General features: G+C 39.3%; 1 long non-coding RNA gene and 1 other non-coding gene across 2 annotated transcripts; both read left to right on the top strand.

Moving 5' to 3' along the window:
* Nucleotides 1-11,464: 11,464 nt before the first annotated feature.
* LOC133047345 (uncharacterized) lies at nucleotides 11,465-15,590 on the top strand. The gene is made up of 3 exons (XR_009690721.1): nucleotides 11,465-11,578; nucleotides 12,451-12,708; nucleotides 15,430-15,590. It is a non-coding gene; the product is annotated as an uncharacterized LOC133047345 (long non-coding RNA).
* TRNAG-CCC (transfer RNA glycine (anticodon CCC)) lies at nucleotides 13,679-13,749 on the top strand. The gene has a single exon. It is a non-coding gene; the product is annotated as a tRNA-Gly (tRNA).
* Nucleotides 15,591-26,164: the final 10,574 nt, after the last annotated feature.

Here is a 26,164-nt window from a genome sequence, read left to right as displayed (position 1 = left end):
GAGCGCGCACACACATATAATATAGCTACAGAGATCTGACCTTATGGAATGGTTGTATATGGTTAATTCATGTCTGTAAAGTTGTTGCCTTCACTTCTGATGTTGGAACTTGAAGTCCAAGGAAAGGCTATCAGGAAAGGAAGGTGGATGTAAAATGGGGAAGAGTCTATTTCAGGACAAGATAGAATCCAGGTGCAAAGGCTGTAGTTCAAAGGAGATTGAGATTTGTATCAGTTCTTAATGCCTTTGACCTTGATTACACAGATTTCCTGCAGAAGCAGGACACTCATCACAGAGCTAAACATACATACCTGGCCCAGGAGTTGGAGAAACTGGAGGAGAGCCGGACACAGAGGAGTCAGAGGCCGAGCTGCTGCCTCCTGCAGGAGGTGAGACGGCTGTGAAGAAACAAGCTATGAACAAACTATGAAATGGCTGCAGTTTCACACCGCCTCCAAATTTTGCACAAGAATGTCTTTCTGCCCACTCTAACACACAGGAGAGAGATTCTGGGAAATACAGTTTGGCGTCCTCAAGTTTACTCACTGTCAGAGTTACTCTTTGACAACTTGGCACTCAAACGCATTTTTAAAATCACACTTGATCTCCAAATAAAGATAATAACACAGTCATGTCTCCACGTAAGGCAATGCACCTATCCCAAGAACAACCCAAACACTAATCTTTGCCCAGAAGAGGATCCAAAGTCTTTTTTTTTTTTCTTCACTTTGGGTGATGTTTGATTTTAGTGTACACCTCGCTAGTTCACACTTCCCCTTTGCTATCCTTTACTATTTATATACTGAGATATTAAGTCATCTACTATTAACACATCTTATGTTAGCTAAGAAAATGAGAATGAGACATAGGATAAATGCAAAAATAATTGGGTGAATATATATATGTATAAGCATAATGTATATAAACTATATATAACTATACATTTATTGTTGTCATTCAGTCACTATGTCATGTCGACTCTTTTATGACCTCATGGACTGTAGCCCACCAAGCTTCTCTGTCCATGGGATTTCCCAGGCAAGAATACTTGAGTGGGTTACCATTTCCTTCTCCAGGGGATATTCTTGACTCAGGGATTGAGCCCATGTCTCCTGCATTGCAGGTGAATTCTTTTAACGCTGAGCCACAAGGGAAGCCCACACATATATATACATGGTCATATCACAGTGCTGCATTTAATGGGGTTACAGAGAGTTGGACACAACTTAGTGACTGAACAAAACCAACATATAACAGTAAGAAAGAAATACTCATAACTATTACAGTATTTATATCTGCATCTGGTTGTGTGGTCATAACTGATATTTATAACTACTTCCTTCCACTTCCCATTCCATATTCCCTTCATCTTCAGCAAATACTTCAGCTAATTGTGGATCCTTGCCTGGTGGGGTGAACCAAATCTTCATTCCTGAAGGGTCTGGGTCATTAGCAGTCTTAATAATTGAATTGATGTAGCTTTATCAGAGGATATGGGAATATTGAGATGCAACCTAGAGGATCTTTAACACTGGAGACATTTTCTTTAACCTCTTTTTGCAGAATCAGCCCAGATTCAGTCACTCCCTTCTTTCACTATTGATCCAATGGCATGAATCAAGGGGCACCCAGATCAACAGAGTCATCCTTGGATGCCCTGGTGGAAGCACTTATCTCTTGGGAACTAAGATCTCTGAACCAGCAGTGCCTAACATCATAGGAACAGGAGGCAAAAGTTTAGTGGATCACCAGGGATAGTACTGAGAGGAACCTTTCCCATCACCACCCCTTATTCCCAGACCTATGAATCCTGGGTGTGGGAGAAACAAAAATAAGCATTGGATGATGATTTGGAGCATGTTTGATGCTGGACATCTCACCATAACTGAGTCTTCAAACGGCCATTCTATCATTTTGTCAAGCCTGATTCTTCAGGGTGATGGGGAACATGACAAGACCAGGGAACTGCATGAGGCAATTGCTGTACCTCATTGACTATGAAATAATTTTTTTTTTGGTCAGAAATGATGGTTTGTGGAATATCATGATAGTGAATAAATCATTCTGTGCATGGTTTTGGTGGTGGCTTGGGCAGAAGCATTGTGGGCAGGGAAGGCAAATCTACATCTAAGTAAGAACAAAACACTGTCCTTTCCAGGAGAGAAGATCTAATCTAATGTAATCAATGTGCCAGTAGGTGGCTAGTTAGTACCTGGGAATTGTGCCATGTCAGTGGCTTACTGTTGACCTCTGCTATTAACATATCGGGCTCTCGCAGCAGCCATAGCCAGGAGGTCCCTGGTAAGCAGATGACTATGAGCCCGTGCAAAACTTTCATCTCAGCTGCCATGGTCACTTTATTCATGAGCCAACTGAGCAATGACAAAGTTGCTGGAGAAGTAGGCTGACTGAGGGCCACAGAATGGCTCATCTTCTCCATCTGATTATTAAAATACTTCTCTGTTGAATTCACCCTTCGGTGAGCATTCACATAGAAATAAATATCTTCACATGCCTTGCCCATTTGGAAAGCTCTGTCAACCTGCTTTTTCTCCAGATCCCTTTGACACCAATTTTTCAATCATGTCCCTTTCAAATCTCTTGATGTTCAGCCAAGTATTAGCCATGACCCATAAACTAGTGTAGACTTGTACTTCCGGACATCTCTCCTTACAAGCAAAGTGGACAAGCAGGGGCAGTACTCAAGGTGCTGGCACTGGGAAGATTTCCCTTCACCCCTGGTCTTCAGGGTAAGGCTGTTAAGCTTCAACTGTCCATTTTGTTTGTAGCTGACCACTTTTGCGTGCCAACTGCCTATTGTGCAGAATCATGTGCGAAACAGGCCTAAGTATTTTCTTCTTCCAACACAGAGAGCTCCCCAGGAAGCCATAGGTACAGATTAAGAGAAAGAAGACAGTACATCGGGGGTAGAGGCTCTGGATACACTGGCCACTTGCTCGTATAGCGTACTTGTGCCTTCATGTTCTGCTCAAGCCCAATTTTGTATATAGCACTCTCACGTGAGAATAAAATACTTCAGTGCATGTTTAACTTTATGGCTCAGACGAGTGGGTCAGACGATACCTGGCTCAGGTCACTTGGTACATTAGTAACCCATGACCAAGCAGTCAATGTCTACTAAGACTTGGTAGCAAAACATAAGCTGTTTCTTAAAAGAATAGTTATCCACAGAGGATGACAGGGCTTTGTTCTAAAATCCTAAGGATTCATATTGTGATCCATCTATAGGAACCTGAAAGTGAAAGTGAAGTGAAGTCACTCAGTTGTGTCAGACTCTTTGCGACCCTATGGACTGTAGCCTACGAGGCTCCTCCGTCCATGGGATTCTCCAGGCAAGAGTACTGGAGTGGGTTGTCATTTCCTTCTCCAGGGGATCTTCCCGACTCAGGGATGAAACCCGGGTCTCCTGCACTGCAGGCAGACGCTTTAACTTCTGAGCCACCAGGGAAGCTCCATAGGAACCTGAGGAACCTGACAGAGGCTCTAAATATTATAGCAATCATGTAAGTCAATGACATTTCAAGCACCATTGGATCTCCGGGATTATGGTCCAAATGTAATCAAGCAGGACCCTGTGGGCCTTCCTGGGACAGAGCCGTATCCCATACCCTCCCCTGTAACTCCTCTCTGAAGGACCCAGATAATAGTATTTGATGCACACTTTCTGAGTTATTTTACAGACGTTAAAGTGTGTGCTAGTCTCTTGGTCATGACTGACTCTTTGTGACCCTCTGGACTGTAGCCCGCCAGGCTCCTCTGTCCATGGAATTCTCCAGGCCAGAATACTGGAGTGGGTTGTCATTCCCTTCTCCAGGGGATCTTCCCAACCCAGGGATTGAACCTGGGTCTCCCACAATGCAGGCAGATTCTTTACCAGCTGAGCCACCAGGGAAACCACCACCGAATGGGAGACATTAACTACTTGATGATCGTAAACCCCTAGACTTCCTGGTGGCTGACAATTAATAATGCTAACCCCTGTGACTTTGCCTTGTTACCTCAGCATCAGCTAAGCAGAGAATCGTGCACAAGTTGATCACACAGCCTGTGACCCACCCCGCCACCTTGCCTTTAAAAATACTTTCCCAAAACGCTACAGGGTGTTTGGGGGTGGTAGTAAGGGGGGGGGGGGTGGTCATGAGTCACTCATTCTCCTTGCCTGGCTCTGAAAGCAATCCTCTGCTCAAAAGTCTGACGTTTTGGTTTATTGGCCTCACTGTGCCTTGGGCACATGGACTTGCGTTCAGTCACCCAAGAAGCAGTGGCAGGTTAGGCTTCGTACAGAGCTTGCTCTTGTTCTGGGCCCCTGCTCACAGCTTGTAGCTTTTTAGGTTACTCAGTAAAGACATGAAAAAGTGTCCTTAACATGTCACAGACTGGACCCCTAGATATTTCACTGAGGTTGCAGGTCCTTGATTTTTCACAGGGTTTATTCCCCACCCTGTGACAGGCGAATGTCTTATCACTGTGTCGAGAGCAGTTGCTCCTTTCTGTTCACCTAATGCGATAATCAGAGAATCTGGAGGATCTGGGGATGAAGAGGCAGTTGTGAGGCCGGCCACTGTCTCACTCCAGTGAGATGTGCCAGCAGGTAAGCGACAGAGTGAATGAGCAACAATACAGGTGCCGCTTCCCGTCTTCCCTCCACGTCTCCTGTGAGCATCTTTCTTACAGCCCATTTGCACCTGAAACATACAAGAACAGAAGTTCCGGAAAATGTAGCTTATCCTCACCATGTTCACAAATTACAAATCTATCACATATACAATTTATAATAGATTATTATAAGGTGGAGAATTGAAATAAAAAAAAGAAACAAAACAGTAGATGCTTATCCTGGCATGATCTTCTTTCCTGAGGAATCCATATGACAAAATAATCTCTCTTACCTACAGGGCCTTGATTCTACAGACTATGTGTGCTGTGTTCTTACCCTGGGGAGATTTTCAAAGAAGAGCTATTTCCAGAAACATATATTACTTTTTAATAAATAAATGCTTAACAATGTGTAAATAGATTCACAGTTTGAGTGTACTTATCAATTGCTTCTCCAGAGAGGCTGAAGCTTGTTTTTTTTTTTAATGTTTAATCTTCAAAGAATAAGAATTTGCTTTTAAGTTAAAAAGTGTGCTGCGGGCCAGCAGCAGGGAGATATACATCTGCATTGTGGGGAAGAGAATGCCTCAGAATTTGCTCTCCAGGCTGCCTGGAATGCGGCTCATCACGGTGCTTGAGAAGGCCAGTGTGGCTTCAGAATGGACTGTCTGTGCATCTTGGCACGTGGAATCTTCCTTTTGTTTCTGAAGTCCATTGTCTAAGAGAGAGCTGACATTAACTTTTGTCTCTTACTTTATGAATCTACAGCTTCCTCTTAGAAAGTGGTTAAGATGACTGAAAGGAAGGCGTATGTATGTGGGAGAGAGGGACAGGCTCTTTAGTGACTTAAAGGACAAAATTCTCAGCTGAGAGCAGCAAAAGGAAGAGAACGTTCAAACGAGACCAAGGGGAAGGTGGTTTTCAAGTCAACCTTGTCTTATCTCAAGCCACTCGTGACTTCCTGCTGAAGACATTTGTCCACCCACCGGTGCTGGAGTTTCTAACTATTCCCATCACGCAGTGACTATTGTCAACACCTGCCTCAGGCACAGGGCTTGGGAACAACCACAAGTGGGTGACAGATGTAAGTGCACAACCAGCGTGACCATTCTAATGACAGAACTGGTCACCTCAGATAATTTGCTGAATTAAAGTGTTAAAAGAAGAAGTCATATAGTGTCTTTGACTTAGTATTGGCTGAATAATCATTTAATAAATATAATTGGATGGTTGCCTAAAGTAAAGAGTCGTATCTGCTCTTCACACAAACATTTGCAAGTATTTGACCTTATCCCCAAATAATTCTGATTTCTTTTTTCCCCTCACCATTTTGGTTCTTGAAGTTTTAAAATCCCAAATAAAGTTGATCCTTAGGATTTGAGCATATAGGGCACACAATAGAGACCCTGAACCACTGGACAAAGGAGGGAGGGACATAGAACAGAATGGAAAGAATTATTGAAATTTTCCACCCATGAACTGGACACACCCTCATGCAAACAAGACTTTTAGGCTAAGGCTATATTTTATAATAATGTGATAAAACACTTGATAAGCCCACAGAGGATAAGCAGTAGTTTTTTGTTTTTTTTTTTTTCCAATTCTCTGAAATCCAGTACCACATGCTGAGCAGTTGGACGGAAAAGTCATTTGTCATCTGTGTTTCCAAATGTCTATTTCCTTTCTGGAGCCCCAGCAGTTGGAGGTGCTGTCAAAGGTGAGAGGCCGTCGTGTCAGTGGCCCTGATCTCGCATCCACCCTTGTCCTCACTGCGTCCATCTCCACCACGTGCTAGCCAGCTCTGGCAGGAGGTGCTGGGCTGGGAGGTCACAGGAGGAGCTGTCAGGCATGTTTCTTTCCAGCTCTTCATCACTCAGGAAAAGGCAGAGAGTCAGAGACAAGCTTCTTGGGTGCTTTCTCCCTTTGTAGGCCTCTCCCAGTGCTCTGGTAGTGGGGCCAAGTAACCCAGTCCCTTGAAAAGTTGTCTCAGTCCTCAATACCTGGCTTTCTTCCCTCAACACCTCTATGAAACACTATTCTTATAATCACAATGAGAAGATAAAATTGCTTAAGCTCTGTTCTTAATAGTAAGCCCTCAAATAATGGCAAAGGTGGTCTTACAACTATGGCTATGGCTTCCCTGGTGGCTTAGTGGAAAAGAATCCACCTGCCAATGCAGGAGATGCAAGCTCGATTCCTGGGTCAAGAAGATCCCCCCCAAGGAGGAAATGGCAACCCTCTCCAGTATTCTTGCCTGGGAAATCCCATGGACAGAGGAACCTGGTGGGCTACAGTCCATGGGGTCACAAAAGAGTTGAACATGACTTCACAACTAAACAATAACAACAGCGTGGATTAACAGACTTTTTCTTTCAAAAGAAGTGATCCATCTTCTACATTTTCATTTGTATTTGACTTTCGACTGCCAGACCCAGGAACACTCTGAAGTTTCCTTGTGGTTTGTCATATGTTATATGTTACTTTGATGCTTTGCAGGTTTCAAAGAGCCTTTACACAAAAAATGACCTCATTGCGTCCTCAGATAACCCTGGGAGGTGGGTAGGGTTGATGGCTATTCTATCACCACCTCTCATAATGGGGGAAAAAAATGTAAATAAGTTATGTAACCTGACCAAGGTCACTCTGCACTTCAGTGGTGGAACTAGATTTCAACAGAGGCATCTCTCTGGAAGCTTTCTTTTAATCTGTTTCATCACAACAAGCCACCTCTGTGAAGGAAAGGTGCACACATCCTTCTAATTCAACATTCAAGTTAATAAGTGGCTGCAAAATTATAGCTACAGTAGTTATGCTTGTTAGGTGACAACTTTTTCTATATTTCTATTTTCTTCTTTCCCTACCACTCTTATCATTTTCCTCCATATCCAACATCCCCTATTTAACATTTTTGAAAGTAATAGTATCACTTTCTGTCTCTCCTCTGCTTTTCTCTCTCTTTTTTCCTCCCTATTTCTCTCTCTCCTTTCTCTCTCTCTCTCTTCCTCTTTCCCTCTCTCTCTTTTTCTGTTTTGTTTTTGCTCACTGATTGGGTACTGAAAGTAACATGTGACTGGGATTTAAGAGAATCAAGCTTGAGATATTTGTTTCACGTAACTTCTCTGGCCCTCAGTTGCTTTACTTGCAAAATTGTTTTTCCTGAAATAATGACTTTTCCACAGGAGTGAAGAACAGGAAAGCAAAAAAATGACTTTTGTGTTTATCAAAAAAATATCTATGGTTAAAAAATGCTGAGAGCTACTTTGGAGGTTTTCTTATTTTAAGTTACAGATGAAAGGTTCAAACTTACAACTTCTGTCTGTAAGTCAAATATTCAGTGACTTTATTTTACAGAAACTTCCACTAGCCTCATCAATAAGCCGTTTTTAACATGAAATGCCAAGACAGATTATGCAATTTTTAGGAAAGAAGTCAGAGTTGCCTCCCCACTATTGTTAATATCTGATCATTTCTCATGGTGATGGCATTTTAAAAATGCAAATTAACAGCCAACAAAACAACAAAGGAAAGAAGAATGAGATGGTTCTTCATTCCAGTGCTTTATATTTCTGGTTCTGTTTGTTATGTGAAGTGATGGCAGGTGATGGGGCTGATTAAGTACAGACTGAAATGAGCTGTATTTAGATACTGTCTACAAAGGTTTTTCCTACGAGGAAGTCCTTATTTAACTTAACCCCATGGTTCTATAGACTTGTGTGCTCTGAACACAGCTGCATAATTAGTAATCATCATTAATCATTTCTACTTCTGTACTTCTATCACCAACAAAATTATAGCAACCTATATTTTTAGTAAACTCTAATTGCAAGTTTAATTTAATATTTATTTATCACTTTAAGAAGCAGTTTGCTGAACTGATTATACAAATCAAAAGTGATGTTTCTGAAGATAGAAATAAAACTTCCCATCAGGAATAAATAGATTTTTCAAAAGAACAGTGTCTGCCTCTTGGCAAAAGGAAAAAAGAAAAAAAAAAGTGCCAGAAAATCAGGCTTTCAGGCCTTTTCTACCTTTAATGTGAAAATGAGTATTCATGTGGGATGGCTTTAGACTACCTATTGGAAAATGCATATCAAGTAACAGATGTATAATTTATGGAACTGATTGCTTTAAGCAAAGAAGCTTAAAAATGAGTTTTTGCAAGCAACTCAAGTTGTTCTCATGAGGCAAATGTATGCTAATTACTCAGAAGTGAAACCTGCCCATGAAACATACACAAAAAAGGAAAAGAAACTTGAAGAAATGTTTAAGCAAATGTTCCATGACTCTCAGAAGGATTTTCTAGTCTCCTTCTATGGGAAGAGGTCAGGTGGCTGTTTATACTCTTGAAAACTCCATTAGATAGTGAGCCTTGAACAGATGAGGTTCTCTCAAGGAACTGTACATGGACATTCCCCAGGTGCTGATTCAGGATTTCCAAGCTTTCAGGGTGGATGGATTAATGGATGTAGCAACCAGAGCTAAGAAATGTTCTTTTAGCCAGACTCAAGATGTAAAGCAGACAAGGGCCTATTTCATTTACAAAATTGAACCATTCAAAGACTCAAGGACAAAAGTCCAACAATATAGATGACTAACATAAAATTATCACTGTCAGACTTACATTATAACTAGAAGTGCTGGATTTTAAAAGCCAAGTCATGTGTTGCCAATGGCCTGAGGTCTGCAAAAAAAAAAAAAAAATTCTCCCACAAAGGCCCATACAAAAAATGTTTTGAAGTGAAATCTGAGACCTAGTAGCACAAAAGTGCCTTGAAGGTCCTTAACTGGCATGGGGAGGACTAGGGGACAGGGGCAGTCTCTAAAGTAGACAGAGCTCTTCAATCACATGCAGGAAGTGGCCCTTTGAAAAAACAAACCACCAAAAAGAATACAGATAAATGTCATAGCAAATCAAATTAAACATCACTAGCATCTTATTTCCTGGTTGTGGTTTTCTTTTGTTCTGTTTTGTTACTATTCATTTTAATGCCTTCTTTGGAAAAGATAGGTTTTCTCTAATTTAAAAAGAAAAAGGGATGGCCATTTAGAGTAGAATGGATAATATATAGTAGAATCTTACATAAACAAATTATCTACTAGCTACAAGCAACAGCAGTTTGCATGAATTTTAAAAATGAAAAATTGAGAAAAAAATGTCACAAAAGGTAAAAAAATAGGTAACATTAAATAATGTATTTATAGAGATACATATATAGATGGTAAAATTATGAAGAATAGTAATATAATTGGTAACATAAAATGCAGAATTATTGTTTCATGGAAGGGGCAATAGAGAGAGGGAGATGTGATCAAGAGACCCTATATAGGTGGAGGGATCACAAATATAGATAATACTTTATTACTATTTATGTTGGTGATGTATGCCTGAGTGTTCATTTTATTATTATTCTGTAAACTGAGCATAAATATTATCATATACTCCTATAAGTGCATAATTGACAATTTTGATTTTTTCAAAAGAGATGGGTCAATTTTTTACAATTTCATTTTTTTTTTTCTTGAAATCCTAACACTCCTATCTTCTGAAGGTAACCTTCACCCAGGGAAATCTGTGAAGAAACTCAAGACACAGTGTTCACAGACTCATAGACAATGTAGCCATAGAGCAAAAATAAACAAATTGAAAATCAGAAGAAAAAATCCCTGGTTGGATGAATTTTAGAAGTTGGCCTCCATATATACTTTCTGCCTTGGTCTGACACTCAAGACCTTTACTAACCTTCTAAAGAGTATTTCCTAGAAATTCCCTACCTGTGAAGCCTCTTTCCTTGTTAAGTATGACTCCCTGGACAAGACTTCACCGTTCCCTGGCAAAGCATAAAGTCATTTTCCACCCTTGTGCTTTGATTATCTCAAGCCAGTTACATGTATTTCCCATCCTCTTGATGACTGACCATCATAGTTTGACCTCTTCTGGGAAACCACCGTGATAACCTCATAACCTCAGGCTGCAGCGCTCTGGCTTTTTCCTGAACTCTTGAACAGCTGCCTATGTAATTTTGTGAGTTGTTAATCTTGTGGGCTTTGTAAGACCAGAATTTTCACCAACCAGATTTATCTTCCTCCTTGGCACAGAGCTGGACTGCATTTCCTGTCCTCCCTTGCAGCTAGCTGCAGCCATGTGATTGAGTTCTGCCCAAAGCAGTGCAGAAACCAGATGCATCATTCTTCTCCAGCCCTGTTCTAACACCTCCCACAAAATCCTCCACGCCCTCTTTCTCCTCATCTGTCGTTGTTCCAGGAACCCAGTGAAGCACTTTAAAGCTCTAGGGATCTGCAGACAGTATCAGGGGTCAGCAAACTTTTTCTCTGAAGGTCAGATAATAAGTACGTTAGGGTTTTGAAGATACATAATGTAAAAGCCTTTCTTAGCATCTAGAATTAGGCTGGATTTGAGTTGGGGGCTGTAGTTTGTCGATCCCATCACAGATGAAAAGATCTTGGATTTCAGAATGTCTATGTAAAGCACAGCCTTCTTCCTCCCTGCTCCCACTTCTCTCATGTCTGCAACTGACCTACTTGGACTATGAAGGGAGTGATACTTTTTACTGTGCTTCATTTTCTCTGAACTATAGCAATGAGACTTTCTGTGGTCAGATGCAACAAAGAGATAACTATTTGGGGAATTTGGATGAAGTAGAGTTCCAGTTTCAAAAAGTTGGGGTCCATGCACCCCAATTAGTCTTCTTTGCTAAAATGTTGATTCTAGAAATATCTAGTTTGTTACTCGCTTTTTTCTAGTTCTTTTCTAGGAAACCATTGTCATCAAACCAATCTGCCTAGGCCAGAGCAGCCTGCTTTGAAATCATAGCTTTAAAATCCAGCAGAAGAAATCTCAAGTTGGAGGAGAATCAAGAGGAGAATGTGGAAGAGTAAACAAAGAAAGAAGATGTGTGCTTCACCACGGAAATTGAATCTGCAAAGCATATGGAAACCTCAGGTGCATCTGACTCACAATATTAATGTTTCCTCTGAGATCTACAATCTTCCTCCCTCTCTTCTCTACTTTTCTGAAATAACCCATATCTGTGAAGCTTCTTCAGTTTTCATTTTCTCAGTCCCTGCTGATACACAGAATTCACCAGTGTCTACATGCCCGGGCAGTCTTTGGTAGTAAGTCAGAGTGAGGTGATGAAAGATTTGGAACAAAAACTCCCCACTGCATCCTGGTGTGGGGATGCAAGATGCAGCCTGCCAAGATGGTGTGGTTCTCAAGTGAAGAAAGTGCTCCTTCACCTGTACCAGCAAGTTGTTCTCCATAAGACAGCAAATTGCATTTGTTTTGACCTTGAGTAAGTTGCTATTTCCCTAGGCTGACGTTTGTTCTGTTCCTTAAAGCTGCAAACCACTTCAAGGGCATGTTTTTCTTTCTACACATGCTGTCTTCACTTACTTACTGATGTGCAAAACTTGAGAGGCACAAAAGGAACATGAATACAAGCAAAAAGCCAAAAGCCTCATTGGCACTTGCACTTGCATTGCACTTCCAGAACCAAAGGAAGGAGGAATCTTTTTGATTGTGATGTGAAAAGTAGAAAGTGATAACTTCCTATGTTTGACTTAGTCAAAGGAAGTTCAAAGGCTTCTCTATATTCTGGATTCCCACCTTCCTATCTCTCAAATTAGATTTATGCACACATATTTTCACTACAGCAGGCTACAGAGTAGATCTTAATTCTCAGCAGCTACTAACAATGGACTCTGAACAGTTATGTATATGTGAATTTTGAATCTACCAGCCTCCATTCATTATTTGATGAGCTATTAATAGTACTAATGAAATATTCATAGCTCATTTGTTGACTCTCCCAGGGTTCCAGCATTTCACTCAGACCTCTGAAAATCATCACTGTGGACTTTAAGAAGCAACAGGAAACCCAGATGAATAAAAACTGACTTCCTTTCTGGCTGTCCCAGTAGATCATGTCTAATAGCTGCAGTATTCATGGTGCCTGTCCCCTGGGCTTGGACACCAGATACTGCATACCTGAGTCTAACGCATCCAGGAACCGTAGGTGAAGGTGGTATGGAATGAGGAGAGAGAGAACTGACTTTTGCATCCCATCAAAGGTGAGTGCTGGGCTCCTTTGTCTAGACTAGTCTAGAAAAACCCAAAGGGATAGAGTAGAATTGACCTTGTGTTGAAACTCCTAATATTGTTCTTCTAATGCAATAAAAAAGAGCAGCTCTCCTGTAAATTTCTTGACATGTTTATTTCATAGGAAGGGTGTCACTAATTTGATTAATTTTTAAGGACTTATTAGATATCTTCCCCCCCCCGCAAACAAATGAAAAGATGAGCAATTTTAAATTTTTAGTATCTTAAGAGTGCCATGGGCCCTTGTGAAATTCTGTTTGAGAAAATTCATAGAAAGTTATTGTAAAGCAATCATATTCTTAGAAAGCTTCTTATTTAAGACTCCATTGGGTCAATTCTGAGGTTATTCTGGGAGTTAGATGCATTTGTTCTCTCTCTGAATCACAGTTTCTGACATGTTATTTTACAAGTTCTTGGTCTTTTTCTAAAAACTGACAGGCTTATGAAGAAGTTAATAATTCAGTGAGTAAAATATGCTTATGTCTGCAAACAACAGAGATCAAAAAATGTGCCCCATTTTTACTGTGAATCTTCCTAACAATATTAAATATGCAAACCCAAATTTGACTTAGAAAACATGCAAAAGATTTTAGCCTTTAAATCTTCTCTGCAGGTTTCCCTTATCATAAAATGTTTTCAAATTTGCTTGAGGTAAAATAATTTAGAGCCCAGCTTTAGACCACTGTGTCTTATATTACAGAATTTACAAAGGAAAGAAGGTTCTTAGAAAAGTGTGGCCTATGTCAAAAGTAGCTGTATTACACCAAAATGACTATTTCTACATTATTTCCAACCAATGGAAAGATAAATTTGATCATGATTTTCTTATAAATGATAACTAACATATTTTGTGAATGCATTGGTGCAAATCAGATTTGATATCACCATATAAGATACTTTTGACATAGGCCACACTTTCTTAAGAACAGTCCTCCAATAGGGGCATTGGTGGTTCAGTGGTAGAATTCCTGCCTCCCATGTGGGAGACCTGGATTCAATTCCCAGTCAATGCATCATGCTTTTGTTTGTTTTGGGGCTTCCCTGGTTGTTCAGACGGTAAAGAGTCTGCCTGCAGGGCAGGAGATCTGGATTCGATACCTGAGTAGGGAAAATCCACTGGAGAAGGAAATGTCAACCCACTCCAGTATTCTTGCCTGGAGAATCCTATACACGGAGGAGCCTAGCAGACTACAGTTCATGGGGTCACAAAGAGTCAGACACAACTGAGCGACTTCACTCTCTCTCTCCAAGGTGATAAGAGTAAGACTTTTCAGGTCCCAAATGATGTCTCTATTTTCTATAATTATTTGCAATTATATTTCAGCTATATTTGAGATGTAGCTGTCAAACTATAAAAATAGCCTCCTAGTCCACAAAACAATATGCTGTCTTCAAATTAAAGATGAATACTCTATTTTAGAACACAGAAATTTCCATTTGTTGGGTTGCTATTCCATTCATCCAAAATGTCACAGAAAATTACCTACTAGAAGCTGAAATTCAGGTAAATAATTTGTGAAGCAATACATAAATTCATGAAAAGAAAGGAAATCCTTTGTGGTGACAGACTTTGCAGGGAGCAGTGGTAGAAGGACCAGCTCCTCCTCCCCTGGGATCCTTGGTTTCCTTTGCCTAGAATCCTCTTTCTCCATGTTTATATGGCTGCCTCCATGAGATGGTTAAATAGCATCGTCGACTCAAAAGACATGAATCTGAGCAAACTCTGGGAAATAGTGAAGGACAGGGGAGCCTGGTTGCTGCAGCCCATGGGGTTGCAAAGAGTCGGACACAACTTAGCGACTGAACAACAACAACTCCATCTTATCTTGGGAACTCAGCTTAAAGATTACCCTACAATGGTCGTTCTGATCACTTAATCTGAGTAGGTTGTATAGTAGCCCTACTATACAATTGTTCACGTGGTCCTTATCACTAACTGGTATTCTTGGTTTCTGTTTAATGTCAATCTCCTTGCACTTGGAGGACATGAATTTTGTCATACTCACTCTGTAATCCTAGCATCTAGAATATCTACAACAGGTATTATGGGTTGAATTGTATCCCCCGCCCCCCAAAATATGTCAATATTCTAACCCCCAACACCTCAGAATGACCTTCAAATAATTTGAAGACAGTTGTTACAGATGTAATTAGTTAAGATGAATTCATATGAAGTAGAGTGGGCCCTTAGACTAAAAACACTCTCTTATAAGGGAAAGGCATACAGAGAACACTTTGTGAAGATCTAGACACGTGGAGAAGATGGTGATATAAAGAAGGCAGAGATTGGAGAGCAGTGTTACTATAAACCAAGGGATATGTGGGGGCTACCAAAAACTGGAAGAGGGCGTCAGAAAGAGCATGACCCTACTAGCACCTCACCTCCCTTTTCAAGTGCTGGTAGCTGATATTCTACCCCTTTACCTAATGGCCAAATAGGTGCCTTAAAAATGATACTAAAAACTGGAATTTTTACAGTAAAAACTTGTGTAGAAAATGGACTGAAGCGTATCATTCTATTGCAGTTCTCTGGTTTGGCTTAAAGTAATGTTGCTATAATTTCCATCAGAAATATTTGTAGGAGGGAAGATTTTTACCATAACTTTGTTCTAATGTTATTGTAAATTTCCATGCTTCAGCTAGCATTAGTTAATAATTTAAAAATGCATTATATATTTTTTTCTTTTTTGCAGCAATAAGAGCATACCTTTGGGACAATGGATGGCAAGGCATCAGAGTTGAACTGAAGCCAACTCTGGGTTTTTAAAGAAAAATTTTCATAACACTTTTAAGTGAGCAGATTCAAAAGACAGCATGAATCAGTCTCAAAATATTCTGGGTAATTAATTCCCAAAGTTTGCATGACCTAAACAGTAATAGCTCAAAAACACAAATTCAAAATGTATTCATTGTTAGAGTGATTTTTCTTGTTGTTGTTGTTGTTGTTAGAGTGATTTTTAATGATTCTTTTTTTAAAAATCTGAAATCACTTGAAAACCAATTATATATATGCATGTATGTGTATGTGTTCAAAATCACCAGCATTTGGGAACTGAAAAGTTTTATTATGAGATCCTTAGAAAGGTTACTCCATTTATATATCCATTTCTATCAAATATGAGCTTTCCTGGTAACTCAGCTGATAAAGAATCTTCCTGCAATGCAAGAGACCCTGGTTTGATTCCTGGGTCAGGAAGTTCCCCTGGAGAAGAGATAGTTTACCCACTCCACTATTCTTGGGCTTCCCTGGTGGTTCAGATGGTAAAGAATCTGCCTGCAATGTGGGAAATACGGGTTTGATCCCTGGGTTTGGAAGATCCCCTGGAGGAAGACATAGCAACTCACTCCAGTATTCTTGCCTGGAGAATCCCAGAGAAGCTTGAGAAGACAGAGGAGCCTGGCAGGTTACAGTCCGTGGGGTGGCAAAGAGTTGGGCATGACTGAGCAACAAAGCATAGTACATATCAAATATATCAGATAGGAAGCTAAATCATAAAAAGCATCTTCATTTATTCCTCAGTGCCACAAGAGCAATTTCTTTAAAGGCGGGCATATCACCCTATAACTGCAACTTTCTCTCAGTCTATTCTGGGCATAATACATAAGATTAAGTAAAAAGAAGCAAATGGATGTACTGAAAACAAAGATCAAGCTTTGTGGAGTCATGTGCAGGGTCTGAGAGGATTTCCTGTCTCATAGGAAACATTCACATCACGACTTGTCATCTGTACTGTCTAGCCCAGTGTCTCCTAACTTCCTGGAATAAAACCAAACTAAGCAAAGCAGTAAAAACGTCAATTTTTCTGTGTTTTGGAATTCCAAACTCTTATTACTAGAACACTAAATCTTTCAACCCTGCTGACTATTGTGCCATCCAAAATTAATAGTAGTTTTTAATGGTTTATTTTTTAATGTAATGCTTCTATCTACATCCCATAAATTATAACAACTTATTTTAATATTATTCTAAAATTCTGCAAAATATTGGCTTAGTATTCAAACAGACCTCTGCTTCTACTTTGGCAAATGACTTGAACAAAACTCATTCTCCCATAAATATTAATTGGGTTTTAGATGCTGGCAAATAACCAGAAAATGAGTAATAAAAAAGTCATACTTAGTTTATCCTGGGGATTTGCCATTTGTGTCTTCTACAATACTTGTTGGTTGAATGATTTCCAAATCTGATCTATATTCCAACTTTGCCTTTATAAGAAATCATCCCATATGGAAACAGGGTTATATTTTATCAACACCATCTCCACCAACCACCTGGCCATCAACACTTTTCAATTTGTAGAAAATTCAGCATTATCTGCCAAGTTGTCAAGATGTCAAAAGAGCATACTTCCATTGTAAGTGAATTTTAGGAACTCACGTCAGGTGTGGGGAGCACTTCTATGCCACATGCTTTCACATTGCAGGGATTAGTAGGTTCTTATTTTCTGTTTGAAGCAAGCATTCATAGAGAGCACAAATTCATTCAGCCTAAGGAGAGACATTTCAGATTAACCAATCTGGAGTCTTTATTATACCAGTAAGGAAATAAAAGTGACTTACTAAGCCACTAAAATCCAGATTTTCTGACCGTCAAGGCCCAGCTCTTATTCATAGCTCTTTGAGGAAACAGGAAACACAGAATTAACACCTACTGACTGTCATCCATGGGCCAGACACAGTGATAGCTGCCAGGCACTGTCATCTTTCAAAACAGAGTTTAAGGGTTAGGCTCCCAGTTTGATTTCTTCAGTGGGAAACTGGTTCCACCTCTTATGACCTGGTTATCTGATTCTTAGTTTCTTCATGTATAAAATGTGGTTCGTAAATGAAACTTTCTTACTGACAAAGACTAAATGAGATAGTAATTATCAAAGCCTTAATAGTGCTTGGCACATAAGTGAATATTGAGTAAAAAAGTATTGAATAAATTGAATATTGAGTTAAAAAAAAGAGGAAAAGAAACTTTGCATGTCAGGGATAGGGAGGATAAAACAAGTGAGAATAGATTTTATACCTATTTTACAAACGAGAAAAATTATAGTTGGGTAAAATTCAGTAATTTGCAAACAAATTGCAAAACCAGAATGTGAAGTTTCTTTCCGTTTCAACCCAAACTTCCAGTTGTGTCTGCTATACCACAACCCCTTATAAGAAGGATAAGAGGATCAAGGAACTCGAAAGAGCACCGGGACCATCTGCTTGGAGAGCAGGCTGCTTTGCTTATGTGGTATTCTGAAAGCTTTCTGGCAACTTCCCAGCAACTCTAGTAACCTACGAAACTCTGAACTGGTGCTCTGCCCAAGTGGCAGAAGTCAATGAGAATATTCAGGTGACACAGTAAACATTAGTCCAGGTTAAAGTCTGGAATGTAACCTTGGCTTCCGTTAGCTAATCACCAGTCCATTCCCAAGGACAGGCGCTGCATGCACTCTCTTTCTGTCCAGCTAACTTATCCCATGCCCAGCGTGGCAAGAGCTTGCTGTGTCAGCTCTCCTCATGACGTGACCCAGGCAGGTCACCAACCTCTCCAGACTGGGTTAAGGACAGAATCATGGGCCACCCTGCCAACCACCTAACTCAGATTCTTGCAGAATGAGATCGTGAAATATCTAATTTTTATGTAAACTTGTCACTGAGGTCAAGCTTGTATCAGAAAAAGAAAAAAAAGAGGTACAAATCCTGTGAGTATAGTCTCATTAATTTTCATGAAGTGAATACAATCTCAAATCAATTAGCAAAGCAATCCAGTCCAGAAGACAACTCTTTGGACTACCTATTAGTCACTCTCTCCCAAGGGAACTACTATGTATTCTGACTTCTAGGATCATAGCTTACTTTTCCCTATTTTTGAAATTTATATAAATGGAACCTCATAGTGTGTGTTCTTTTGTATCTAGCTTCTCTGACTCAACAGAATGCGTGTGAAATGCATCCATGTTGTTGCATGTAGTTACAGTTGGTTTGTTCTCATTATTATATAACAGGGGGTCAACCTTCTGTTTTGTAAATAAAGTTTTACTGAAGCATGGCCAGGCTAACTATTTGTTTCCTCTCCCCCTCCTCCTCCTCCTTTCTCTTCTTCTTCTGATGGCCTAGCAGTGGTAAAGTTTTATTATGATTTTCTGAGCAAATATTAAGAGGAGAATATAATAGAATTTTATGAATGTTTTCCAAGCAATGAGTATGCTCAGTTGAATCACATTCTCTCAGAAATTGGCAGTACCTACCTGTATGAAGCTTATTTAACTTATATGCTTGGGGGAATGCTGGGTTGGATGAAGCACAAGCTGGAATCAAGATTCAGGAGAAATATCAATAGGCTCAGATATGCAGATGACACCACCCTAATGACAGAAAATGAAGAGAAACTAAAGGGCCTCTTGATGAAGGTGAAAGAGGAGAGTGAAAAAGCTGACTTAAAACTCCAGCATTCAAAAAACTAAGATCATGGCCTCTGGTCCCCTCACTTTATGGCAAATAGATGGGGAAACAATGGAAATAGTGACAGACTTTATTTTCTTGGGCTCCAAAATCACTGCAGATGGTGACTGCAGCCATGAAATTAAAAGACGCTTGCTCCTTGGAAGAAAATCTATGACAAACATAGACAGTGTATTAAAAAGTAGAGATATCATTTTGCCAACAAAGATCCATATAATCAAACTATGGTTTTTCCAGTTGTCATGTACAGATGTAAGAGTTGGATCTTAAAGAAGGCCGGATGCTGAAGAATCAATGCTTTTGAATTCTGATGCTGGAGAACACTCTTGAGAGTTCCATGGACAGCAAGGAGATCAAACCAGTCAATCCTAAAGGAAATCAACCCCGAATATTCATTGGAAGGACTGATGCTAAAGCTGAAGTTCCAATACTTTGGCCACCTAATGCGAAGAGTCAACTTATTAGAAAAGACCCTAATACTAGGAAAGATTGAAGGCAGGAGGAGGAGATGACAGAGGATGAGACAGTTGGATGGCATCACTGATTCAAGGGGAGTGAGTTTGAGCTAACTCCAGGAGATGGTGAAGGGAAGCCTGGCATGCTGCAGTCCGTGGGGTCACAAAGAATCAGACATGGCTGAGCTACTGAACAACAACAACATGCAGATAGGTGAGATATAAAAAATCTTAATACAGATAAACATTTGCAGTTGATTTTGGACTTGCTTTCAACCTCAATGAAGCAAACTGTATACTCCCCAAAACATTTCATTCTTTATATTAATGGACCCATATTATCAAAAATTATATCAATTATTATTTTGTTTATCATGTTATTAATTTAAAAATTGTGAAAACTATTTTCTCTCTTGTTATTATAAGTACCTACATCCAACATAACAGCCTTAGTTTTGCTTTTTCTGGCCTTTACTCTGTAGCCCTTTACAGAAAAGGTTTGCTAATCTCTGCTTTAGATAGTTTTATTGTTCTTTAGTTGCTAAGTTGTGTCCGACTCTTTTGGACTGTAACTCACAACACTCCTCTGTCTATGAGATTTTCCAGGCAAGAATACAGGAGTGGGTTGCCATTTCCTTCTCCAGGAGATCTTCTTGACCCAGGGATTGAACCTGCGTCTCCTTCTTGGCAGGCAGTTTCTTTACCACTCCACTTTAGACAGTGTCCTCTACTAAAATCTAAAAGTATGCCCAGTAATTTCTTTCTCTTGTTTCTGAGTCTGGGATCATTTTTTCCAATAAAAAGAAGCACATATCTTTTCTCTTACGAAGGTTATGTTCAACACAGAGAAATCAGGCAATAAATATAAATAGATCATAGATAAGGGGATATTATGATGAAAATAAGGTGATATGATAAAGATGGTGTGATAGAGTCATAGGGATGCAATTAGATGGAGTGGTCAGTTAAGGCATGACTGAGGAGGTACCTGGGAGTTAAGCCTGAATGATAAGAAGAGGTCAGATGGGCAAAGATCTTGGGGCTGACTGTGTAACACTGGGAATAGTATGTGCAGAAATCTTAAGGCAGGAATGGATTTGGTGCTTGTGAGAGAAAATTAAAAAAGCCAGTGTAGCTAGACCAAGATAAAAGGTGAGGTGTAGGGAGAGAACTGATAGCACCCAGGCCAGGTCTCCTGTCTGCCTCCTGCATGGATCATAAAGACTCAGACTGATTTCTTTCTGTCTTGTCTACACCTGCTTCCATACAACAATGCCAGAGTTTAGTTGTCTCAGCGACTGTTTGGCTGCCAAAGTTGAAAATATTTACTACCTGGCACCTTACATAAAAAAAGTTTGCTGACCCTTGCTCCGTAGTATTCAATTGCCAGTATATCAATATTTCTTTATTCATTCTACTTTTGATGGGCATTTGGATTGTTTCTAGTTTTGAGTTAATACAAATAGTGTTGCTGTGAACCTTCCTATATATGTTTTTGGTAGTACATATACCTATTCCTATTAAATGTATGGCATGTGATTTTTTTTTTTTTAAGCCTCTGATTGATTCTAATGTACAGACAGGTTTGGATATTTTTACTTTATAGATGTTTAAAGAGTTGAAACCCAAAGTGTGTAAACTGCCTTGCCCAAGGTCACACAGATAGTATCTGGCAGACTTGAGACTTGAGAGATTGACAGACAAGCCTCTGTTTCATGGAACATTTCTGTTTTTCCACTATAGTCCCTGTAATCTTTATCTTTAGAACATTAACTTACAAGGGCCTTAACTTATACAAGGTCCTTCACAAAGGTAACTCTTTTCTGCCACATCTGGTTGTACCTTTTCAAGAACAGGCATGATTATATAAATCACTTAACCTAGCTCTTCATTTTATAAATAAGTAAACTGAGGGCCAGGAATATTAATAATTTGCCCAAAATAGGCATTTGAATCTTGACTTTTATCATGTACTCTAAAATGATTTTGAACTTGCTGTTGCATTTGCACTTGTCTTTGCATTCGATAACATTCCAGTCAATTCACCAACAAAAGGAATATCTATTCACTCAACTATTTAAATTTACAGAAATATCTAAATTAAAACTAATGATTTATCCTTCCCCTTCCAGTTATACAGCCTCTCCCCTACTGGTAGATGATTCCCCTTAACAGTTTGTATTTTCACCATCTATATATGAACATACTAAAATTCATGTAACTTGTATGAGTCCACAACTTTGATGAGGAGAAATAAACAATTTTTCTTCAGCTCAAATTAATTTCTAGCTTGAGGTTCCATCCCATTGGTTAGGTAGCCACTCAGTCTCAGTCATTTGGAATAGCTTCCTTTTTCCTATAAATTGGCTAGCATTTCGGGGACAGAGAGAAGGTTATGCAGTACCAAGTAATCAAGTGGGAGGTAGCGCTTGTGCAGCATCTTCTTCTTGGTAACCATGGTAATACTGACACATCTTTCACCCTATCTGGGCCTTGGCCACCAGTTCCCACAGACACATCAGCCCCTATTGTTAGACGCTGTCAGGAGTGTGGGTTTCTGGGCTGCGTCTGAGCCACGGCAATCTCTGCCAGCTTATCTGATGCCCTATGCAATCTCCTTCGTGGGCTCTTGCCAGCCTCCCTGGCCTCCACCTGGAAGTCAAGGTCAGTTTCCTCTGGTCTTAGATCCCACCAGCCGAGCTGTAGGTTTCCACTGGCCCAGCTCTATCAAGGCATTTGGTTTTGGGCCCCTGTTTTCCAGGCTCACCTCCAATGCTCATTGCTTTCTTTCTAATACATTTTCATTTCTCCCAAAGCTGGGGCATCTACTTTCAACCTTTAATAAGAATCCTTGTAAGATGCTTTGTATATTTGCATTTTAATTTCTGTCAGATTGTCTTTTTTCAGTCAGGCAGTCGGGAGACCCCTCTCTTTTCCAACCCCCAAATATCTGCAAGTTTGACTGTTTGGAAGCCAGTTGCTAGAATGATTCTTCTCTCTATTCATACCTCATTGGGAACAACAGACCTGGAGCAATTTAGGGGCTTGAATGGGGATAAGGGTAGACGGGTGTAAAGGGTGTACTATTGGAAGAAAAATAAATGGTTAATATCTCAAAATATCCCACTACAAAAATAGGTACATCTGGAAAACAATTATTTCATTTTGCTCTTATTCTAAAATTGGTATTATACTTCAGACTGTAACTTTTACTTTTTCACTGAATGTATCTTGGACAAATGCACGCATACAGATATGCTTCATTATTTTCAATGGTTTCATAGTACAATTCAATTATCACCTTGTTGATGGATATCCAGGTTGTTTTTGTTACTAGAAATAATGCTGAATGATAGTATTAACCAATAATTATTGGAGAAGGCAATGGCACCCCACTCCAGTACTCTTGCCTGGAAAATCCAATGGAGGGAGGAGCCTGGTAGGCTCCAGTCCATGGGGTCCTTAAGAGTCAGACACGACTGAACGACTTCACTTTCACTTTTCACTTTTATGCATTGGAGAAGGAAATGGCAACCCACTCCAGTGTTCTTGCCTGGAGAATCCCAGGGACAGGGGAGCCTGGTGGGCTGCCGTCTATGGGGTCACACAGAGTTGGACACGACTGAAGCGACTTAGCAGCAGTAGCATTATGGTCTTAAAATATAGTAGATGATGTTTTAAGCACTTAACATGCATCTTATCATTTACTCTTTATAAAAATTTCATGTGATATGATATATATTTTTTGTCTTCTTTTTCTGCAGATGAGAAAACTGATGCACATAGGATTGAATCACTTACAAGGTAAGTTATCAATGTGAATCCCAAGTCTAATTATGGAGGCCATGCTCTTAACCATCACACGATCCTGCCTTCCTCAATTAATAAGCACACTTGTATATATATTTATACACTTTATTTTTATTTCTGTCTGATAACTACCCAGAATTGAGATTATAGGTAAAGTCTTTGTGCATTTTTATATCTTGACAAATCCTGTCAGATTACTTTTGGAATGAAGCAATTTACAGAACCATTCCTAGTGTTCAACAGTATGGATTACCCCCAAGACTTAACTACAGTGGGTGTCAGTTCTTGTCTAAAGTTATTTCATGCCGGTAGGAACACTGTCCCTCCACCTCAAGTGATGACCAGGTATTTCAGTTTTCACTTTCTTGCCTACTAATGTGTATGTCAAGCATCTTTTCTAAGGATTATTAGTCCTTTGTATTTCCTCTGCTGTGAATTGCCTGTTCACATCTTTCATTTTCTGATTAATTTGTAAAAGCTCTTCATGTATGAGGGGTATTAAGCTGCTGTTTTATATGTGTTGTAAATATTTTCTCTTACAAGTTCCTCTCCTTTTGCTTTATACCACACAGTAGTTATACATGTTTATTTATTTGACTCTTTCATTTTATCCTTTATGAAATAATTGCATAGTGCTCTATAGTATGAATTGCTTTTTCAAAAATATAATGTTAATTTATTCTGTTCACTATCTTGCTAAAGAAAGCTTGTCTCATTCCATAGATATACAAATGTTTTCCTGATTTTTCTTTTTTATGGTTTTACATGTTGTATGTCTAGTTCTTTAATATAGCTGGAATTTACTTTTGGATATTATGAATAGGAGTTGATACTATTTTCTTGCTAATAGCCAATTATCCCAATTCCATGTATCGTATGAACTTTGAATTGTTTGTATATTGCATATTACACTTCCTTCCCCAGTGACTTCCACTCCCAGATCCACTTGGATCTACTTCTAGACCTAATTCTTTCCTACTGATTTATCTTTTTTAATTTCAGTATCATTCCACTTTGATTTCAGTAACTGTAAAGTAAATTCAGATATCTGTTAAATGAAGTACACTCCCCCATTTCTAAAACAGAACTATAAAGTTTACTACATACTTTTCCTTCTTCAGATAGTTCATAATATCTCAGTAGACCAAGAGGCTACCTTAATATAAGTGGGGTTTTTTTCATGAATGAGGAAGTGCAGATTTTTCAGGCAAATGAAGCTCCCTATGTCACATGATCTGATATCCTTCAAATTTTGCTAATATTATCAATGAATTGACCTTGAATTTGAATTGGAATTCACATTTTCTTTCAGTTTTAGACACTATCTAAAGTCCAGACAATAGAGAAACTGGCCAATGAGGGAAAAAAAAAAATAGGGAATTTTATGACTGATAAAGATCATTATTTTGTTTAAATGGAAATGATTAATTTAGCAATAATTTAACTGAAAAGTTGAATACTGTTACTCCTGTGATGCAATGTTTATTTTTAGTGTCTTTTCCCCTGCCCTCAATCTTTATCACTAATTTGTACCCAACTATAATTTTAAAAGGTTTTTATTCCAAGCTTCATTATGGATGTGAGAGAGTTGCAGTTTACGGGGTTTTTTTAATACCAAGATCTTAACTCATTTTCCATCAAATTCCATGGGTGAGTTGGTTCTTGAGTTTTGCTTAGGCTATTCTTATTTGTAAATGTAGCTCCATAGGCATATTTCTCTAGATGTAATATCTATGTTTAAGTAATCCAAATAGAACCACCCTGCATTAGTATATTACTAATTTATAACTGAAATTGGCACAACAATGATTCATGTGCTGTAATAGCCATTACTGCTTCCTACGAGCTTTGAAAACCTTATTTTAGGAAGAATTCTGTCTCAACATCCACCACAGTGGATTTTTGCCCTCATTTCCTTAGTATTTATTCTGGATGGTATTTGTAAGATGACGAGGATCTATTTTGGTTGGGGACACTATTCTCTTCCCAGAGGAGGAAGTAAGAGACCCGGTCGCTTTGTCTCCAGCTCCAAAGCTGTTAGACAGATCAGACAGGGCGCTCCGTCTGCCAGGCTCCAGGAAGGCTTCTCTCTTCTGATGGAACAGCTAAACAATTGTTACTATTTACAATGGGCCAAATGGAGAAGTATTCTTAGAACAATAAGAAAAGGGAAAGTCGGCCACCAGGCAGGAAAGAAGGCTTTCAAGCAACATCAAACCTAGAGAATGTGAATGTCTTTTAAATGTAAACAGTTTACCCATAGCACCTCTTCAAATAACAATACCAGAGGTGCTTGCAACGTGCCAGGCGCTTGACACACACTATTATCTCTAATCCCCTAACAACCACACCAGACAAGTATTAATCCAATCTGACACAGGAAGAAATCAAGGCCAAAGAGTTTGTAATAACCACTCCATGGCTGGTAAATGTTGGAATTCAACCCCAAACTTGTATCATATAGTTAATATATACCCTATCTTACCTATCTTGTTTGTAAATTTAAAAAATAGATGGAAGTTTACAGTTTTTAATAAGTGAATCTATATTCGTCTCACAAAAATCACAAGGTAGCAGTTAGGGCTCCACTGATAGATTGAAATATGTTCTTTTTGAGTTTCTCTGAATCCTGCAGAGACAATGGGAATCAGAAGAAAACTTGCTAAATGCTCCGTGATAGGGCAGCCTCCTTTGTCACATATATAATTACCCCACCTCTGTC

The sequence above is a fragment of the Dama dama genome, chromosome 26 (assembly GCF_033118175.1).
Source record: "Dama dama isolate Ldn47 chromosome 26, ASM3311817v1, whole genome shotgun sequence".
Classification (NCBI taxonomy): Eukaryota; Metazoa; Chordata; class Mammalia; order Artiodactyla; family Cervidae; genus Dama; species Dama dama.
This window is presented reverse-complemented; position numbering and strand designations above follow the sequence as displayed.